This window comes from Ipomoea triloba, chromosome 6, assembly GCF_003576645.1.
Source record: "Ipomoea triloba cultivar NCNSP0323 chromosome 6, ASM357664v1".
NCBI classification, from domain to species: Eukaryota; Viridiplantae; Streptophyta; class Magnoliopsida; order Solanales; family Convolvulaceae; genus Ipomoea; species Ipomoea triloba.
Window position 1 is genome coordinate 12039064 of NC_044921.1, and position 7190 is coordinate 12046253.

Consider the following 7190-nt stretch of genomic DNA (forward strand, 5'->3'; position numbering starts at 1 on the left):
TCAATGTCCATACCTAACGGACACAACAACTTCTTTGCTTCGTAGGTTGAATGTGGAAGTTCATTATCACTAGGAGACATGTCTTTTAGTAGTTCTAATAATCACGTGAAACTCTTATCACTCCATCCATTTTTTGCTTTTAAATTATATAATTTAAGCACAGTAGATAACTTAGTATATTTGGTACACCCAGAGAACAAAGGTTTTTCAGCATTATCAAACAAACATTTGAATTCAAGAGGCATTTCACTAAAATCTCCTTGCACATCATGCATCATTTCATCTATTCGGTCATTAATTTCATCATCCTCATCATTGCTAACATGAGTTTCATTATTCTCCTCATTATCTGTTTGAGTTTGACTATTTGCTTGAGTCTCACTCTCTACATGAGTTTCAATATCTACATGAGCTTCACCCTTACTAACACTTGTACTAGGAGGTAAGCTTTCACCATGTCATATCCATCGATTGTACCCTTCCTTAAAGCCATGGCATATCAACTGGTCCTTCACAACGTCAGAATTACGATATCTTCTCAAATTTTTACAATCACAATACGGGCACGATATAAAATCCTCCACCTTTTTACTTTTATTTTCTTCAGCATATTGTGTGAACTCTTGAACCCCTTGTATATATTTGACTGTAGTGCATTTTTCATGCATTTAACTCCGATCCATATCTTTTAGTTGATAATACTATGAAGATCAGATATGGATACTCGATTATGGATGCATTTAGAAACGATATCTAGTTTATTATAATCAAAATACCTATATAGTTTATATATAACTAATCCAAATCAATCTAATTTATCAAAATACTTAACGTATCAAATTCAATCTAGCTAATTCATCAAATTATTAATATCTCTAAATACCTATTTAATCAAGTACCTAATTCATCAAAATATATACCTAGCTAACTAATAATCAAATTATCAATGCCTCTAAATACCTATTTAATCAAGTATCTAGTTTATCAAAATATATACCTAACTAATAATCAAATAATTAATGTCTCTAAATACCTATTTAATCAAGTACCTAATTTAACTACTAATTTCATAAAATATATTGTACAATTATATATAAATGTAAATTAAATTTTACATTCAAGTAGCTCTATCTCTCTCAAAATTTATATTATTAATAGTCATTTTGTTAATTAATACTAATTTATGTAATATACTTAGAAATAATATTATTTTCAATTGTTTGACAACAAATAATTTATTTTTACAAATTTTTTAAAATTCAAAATAAATTTAGCACAATAACAACAAAATTCAAAATAAATTGATAAATAATTTTTGTCAAGATTCAAGATTATAAACTATTAAATATTTTTGTCAACAAAATTCAAGATTATTAACTATTAATTATTTTTATCATTCACAATAATAATAAAATTCAAAAATTCACAATAAATATTCCAAATAATAATTAAATTCGAAAAATTCTATAAGAAATCAAACATTAATATTCACAAAGTTCAAATATAACACAATAGCTATAATATTTGAAATAAATCACAAATAAAAGGAAATAAATCAAATAAATAAACAAGTATTCGAAATAAATAAATAAATAACAAATAAATGAAATTAAAAAATAAATAAAACTTACCGTCTCAGCAGCGGCAGAGACCGGCGTCGGCAACAAATCTGAAGCAATGGCGGCGGCGGCAGCTCTGGGAGTTGACAACAATGGCGGTGATAGCAGCGACGCTCCTCAAACGCGGGGGCGGCGGCAATGGCGTCGCCAGCAGATCTGGAGTCGACAGTGTGGCTGGTGGCGACTACAACTCCGGGTGGACGGCATAGTGGCGTTACGATGTTTTCGCGGTGGGTGGACGGCGTGGTGGCGTTACTGGCGTGTGGGTGGTGTGACGAAAGTGGCGATAATGGTGAAGAAGAAGCGGACGATGATGGTGAAGAAGAAAATGGCGTTACTGGCGTGTGGGTGGAGTTCAACAAAAATTATTATTTCGAACGGTTTTGGACTGCTTTTCCGCGGCACCGGCACTAGCTGGTGCCGCGGCAAGTAATTAATTTTATTTTATTTTTATTTTTTATTATTTTAATATCAAAAATAAAAAATGTTACTACGTTACGCAACACCTACGAAAACAGGTGCCGCGGAAAGTGAAATATTAAAATAATAATTCACTTTCCGCGACACCCGCTTGTTATGGGTGCCGCGGAAAGTGAATTACTATTTTAATAATTAACTTTTCGCGGCACCTGACCTCGGTGGGTGTCACGGAAAGTAGTGTCTTTTTTTTTTTTTAATTTGAGGAATGCACTACACCTCTTTTAATAAGGGTAGTGTAAAGCTATATTTATATGATCAATTTTGTAGTAGTGAAATTTAGGAGTCAAGATATGAAAAGACCCCTTAAAAATAACTGTCAATCCCATTTTATAGCAACTAGAGTCAGGTCTCATTGCATAATATTAGACCACTTACGATTGATCTTTACGGTCGTGAGTCTGGTCTGCATGAGAATTTTTCTTTGCACAATAGTTATGGATTTTAACCCATTTTTCATCTAGTAGATATCCAAATTAGACTTTATGATCTTCATAGAAGTTGTAGTTCTTTCAATTATTTTTCCAAATTTGAGTAACGTGATTTGGACATTCCTGAACTAATATATGATTAAAATACTTAGGCATTGCGTGATGGAGAACATGGATAAGGAATTCAAATATTGTAAGCATGCATGCATGAAAGCTCAATGGTTGGCGGCTAGAAGCAGACTTGGGAACTTGGGATATCTTTAATTACTCTTGGTTCATGTATTTTGCTTTAATTTTCTGTCTCTTCATTTTCAAGCTTTTAATTCCAGCTGCTTTTCATATTTCCCTTTGTATCCTATTTAAGCATGTTTTATCTGATGTGATGGCAGATTGAATATCATTTGAAACTTATGAGTTTGAGTTACAGAGTGTTCTATTTCCTTTCCAACTATCTTTTGTTTTGTTGTTCTGTATCAGTTGGTATTCAGAGCCTTAAGTTCCTAGGCAACAACGAGGTAGTGACTTGATCCCCTCTATTGTTACGACTCAAGATGGCACAAGGCAATAATAACAACGCAGGAAACAACCCACCCACTGGCGGTGACTGTGGTGTTGACGCCCTTTGGGCAGCTTTGCAAACACAAGGCAGTGGTGTTGACGCCCTTTGGGCAGCTTTGCAAACACAAGGCAACCGTATCCAAGAAATCTGGGCAGCTTTGCAAACACAAGGCAACCGTATCCAAGAAATCCATAATATCCTTGCTAATATTAGCTTGAGACTTGATGGACAGAGAGTTCCTCCAGTAGTAAACCATGCTAGACATCAACCAGTTGGTGAACATGTGCAAGGTTACCAACCGCAAGCTAACCCTCATGCTTACAGAAGCAGTAGCGACTCTGATGAAGATGACCGAGTACTAGCCCGCAGGCAAAACTATCATCGACCAAAAATTGATCTACCCACCTTCGATGGAAATCTTAACATTGAAGCTTTTTTAGATTGGTGCTATGAAGTTGAACAATGCTTTGACATGTTAGATACACCAGAAGAACGACAAGCAAAGTACGTAGCCCATAAGTTACGAGGAGGAGCTGCAGCATGGTGGGAAGTCACCCAAAATAATAGGAGGAGACAAGGAAAACAAGTAATTACCACTTGGAGGAAGATGAAGAAATTAATGACAGCAAGGTTCTTACCTCCAGACTATCAACAACAACTATTTCAGAGGTACCAAAATTGTTCTCAAGGATCTCGGAATGTCAATGAATATACTGAAGAATTCTACCGATTAGGAGCACGTTGTAATCTCTCTGAGACCCCAGAGCAACAGACAGCTCGTTACATCAACGGGCTGAGATTTAACATCCGACAGAGAATGACGTTAGCACCTATCTAGTCTTTGGATGAAGCTTACAACATGGCTATAAAAGCAGAAAACATCTTGACACAATCCAGCCAAAGGAAATCATATGCTACAGCAACATCACGCCCTATAAGCAACTCTCCTGCTCAAAACTTCACTACCAGGCAGTCTGGTACCCATTCTACTCAACCTGTAGCACCTTCCGAGTCGGGATTCCCAAAGGCCCAGCGACAAAGACAGAATAATGAGGTACCTACTCGAAATACTAATCCTTATGCCAAGCCTATGACCGAAAAATGCTTTAAGTGTGGAGAACCAGGCCACCGTTCAAATGAGTGCCGAGCCCGTCGTTCTGTTAATTTAATAGAGGAAAACGAAGAAGATGAGGATGGAAAAGAAGAGAGTTACATTGAAGAGATTGTTGAGGAAGATGGGGAACATGTGAGTTGTGTTGTGCAACGCCTCTTGTACACTACAGAAGATAAAAGTCCTAATCAACGCAACAATATCTTTAGAGCATATTGTAGTGTCCTGGGAAAAGTGTGCAAACTTATTATTGATAATGGTAGTTGCGACAATATTGTTTCAAAAACTCTGGTGCAGCATCTTAGTCTACAAACACTGCCTCACCCTCGGCCATACAAAATGGGGTGGATAAAGGAAGGACCGTCTGTCTCTGTTACAAAAATATGCCATGTCCCTATTTCAATCGGCAAGAGTTATGAAGATACGGTAAGATGTGAGGTCATTGACATGGATGCATGCCATGTTTTACTAGGCAGACCCTAGCAGTTTGATGTTGACGCTACTCACCATGGAAGGCAGAACAACTATTCCTTTGTTTGGGTAAAAAGAAAATTGTCATCCCACCAGCCTCATGGGAAACTTCTACGAGAAAGAAAACTTGTGCTGTCACAATCTCAACATAATTGGAAAGAATTTATTGTAGAAGCCAATGATGAACTCTAAACCATAGTTATGGTAGTAATGAAAGAGAGTAAACATGGAACTTACCAATTACCAACAGATTTATTTGGCTTATTGTCTGAATTTTCTGATGTAGCCCCTGATGATCTACCGGGAGGACTACCACCATTACGCGATGTACAACATCAAATAGATTTGCAACCAGGGGCTAGTTTACCCAACCTTCCACACTACCAGATGAGTCCAGAAGAGCATGATATGCAGACTGAACAAGTGAAAGACCTCCTTCAAAAGGGACTCATCAGAGAGAGTAAGAGTCCTTGTGCAGTTCCTGCCTTGTTAGTTCCAAAAAAAGATGGGAGTATGCGAATGTGCATTGATAGTCGAGCTATCAATAAAATAACATTGCGTTATCGGTTTCCCATCCCTCGTCTTGATGACATGCTCGACCAACTTCATGGGGCGTTTGTTTTCTCTAACATAGACCTTCGAAGTGGATATCGTCAAGTTCGAGTTAGGCCTGGAGATGAGTGGAAAACCGCATTTAAAACAAGAGATGGGCTCTATGAATGGCTTGTGATGCCTTTTGGATTGTCAAATGCGCCAAGCACGTTCATGCGACTAATGAATCAAGTCCTTCAGCCTTTTATCGGCAAATTTGTTGTCGTATATTTCGACGACATCTTAATTTACAGCAAAAATCATGATGAACATTTGGACCACCTGCACCAAGTATTCATGGCCTTACGAGAAAATAAGTTATTTATCAACTTGAAGAAATGTTCTTTTCTAACCAATGAGCTGGTGTTCTTAGGTTATGTGGTGGGCAGTGATGGAATACGAGTTGACAAGGCTAAGATAAATGCCATCAAAGAATGGCCAATCCCTCAGACAGTTGGAGAAGTCCGGAGCTTCCATGGTTTGGCGTCATTCTACAGAAGGTTTATTCGAGACTTTAGTACGGTTGCAGCACCACTCACTAATTGCATGAAGCAGGGGAGGTTCAAAAGGAACAAAGATGCAGAATTCAGCTTCAATTCACTCAAGGAAAAACTCATCAATGCCCCTGTCTTGGTGTTACCAGATTTTTCAAAGCCATTTGAATTACAATGTGATGCAAGTGGCGTGGGCATAGGAGCAGTACTCTCACAAGGTGGAAGGCCAATAGCTTTTTATAGCGAGAAGTTAAGCTCAGCACGTGAAAAGTGGTCCACTTATGAGCAAGAATTGTATGCTGTTGTTCGGGCTCTTCACACTTGGAGGCACTACTTACTCTCTCAAGATTTTGTCATATATACAGACCATGAAGCACTTAAATATTTTCGGAATCAAAAGCACATCAACCGTATGCATGTCAGGTGGTCTTCCTTCCTAGAACAATTTTCTTTTGTTGTCAAACATAAGTCCGACGCCCTAAATCGGGCAGCAGATGTCCTTAGTCGCAGGAGAAATTTATTGGTCATCATGCAAGAGGAGGTTATGGGTTTGACCAGCTCAAGGATTTATATGTTGAGGATGAGGATTTCAAGCAAATTTGGGAGCAAGTTCAACTTCATGCTCCATTACTAGACTTCTATGTGTCTGAAGGATATCTTTTCAAAGGAACAAAGTTGTGTATTCCTAGAACCTCTCTAAGAGAAAAATTGATTAGGGACTTGCATGCAGGTGGTTTAGCAGGTCATTTTGGTCGAGATAAGACAATTGCCAGTCTTGAAGAGAGATTTTACTGGCCTCAGCTAAAGAGAGACGTAGGACTGTTTGTGAAACGTTGCATTGTTTGTCAAAGAGCAAAAGGACATTCCCAGAATACGGGGTTGTACATGCATCTACCAGTTCAAGAAGATATATGGGAAGATTTATCTATGGACTTTGTTCTCGGACTTCCAAGAACACAATGTGGTGTAGATTCTGTCTTTGTGGTTGTGGATCGATTCTCAAAAATGGCACACTTTATCCCCTGCAAAAAGACATATGATGCCGTTCACATTGCTCGATTATTCTTTCAGGAGATTGTTCGCCTCCATGCAGTTCCAAAATCCATTACTTCTGATCGGGATTCAAAGTTTCTATCACATTTTTGGACAACCTTGTGGAAAAGATTTGATGCTAGCCTTAAATTCAGCAGCTCGGCACACCCACAGACAGACTGGTCAAACTGAGGTAACAAATCGCTCCCTGGGAAATCTCATACGTGGTATTTGTGATGAACATATTAAACAATGGGATTTTGCTTTGGCTCAAGCGGAGTTTGCCTATAATAGCAGAGTACATTCTGCCATTGGACATTCACCGTTCTCTGTTGTCTACCGAAAGCAACCCATGCATGCAGTTGATTTACTTCGACTTCCACAAAATGAGAATGAGAGTTTAAA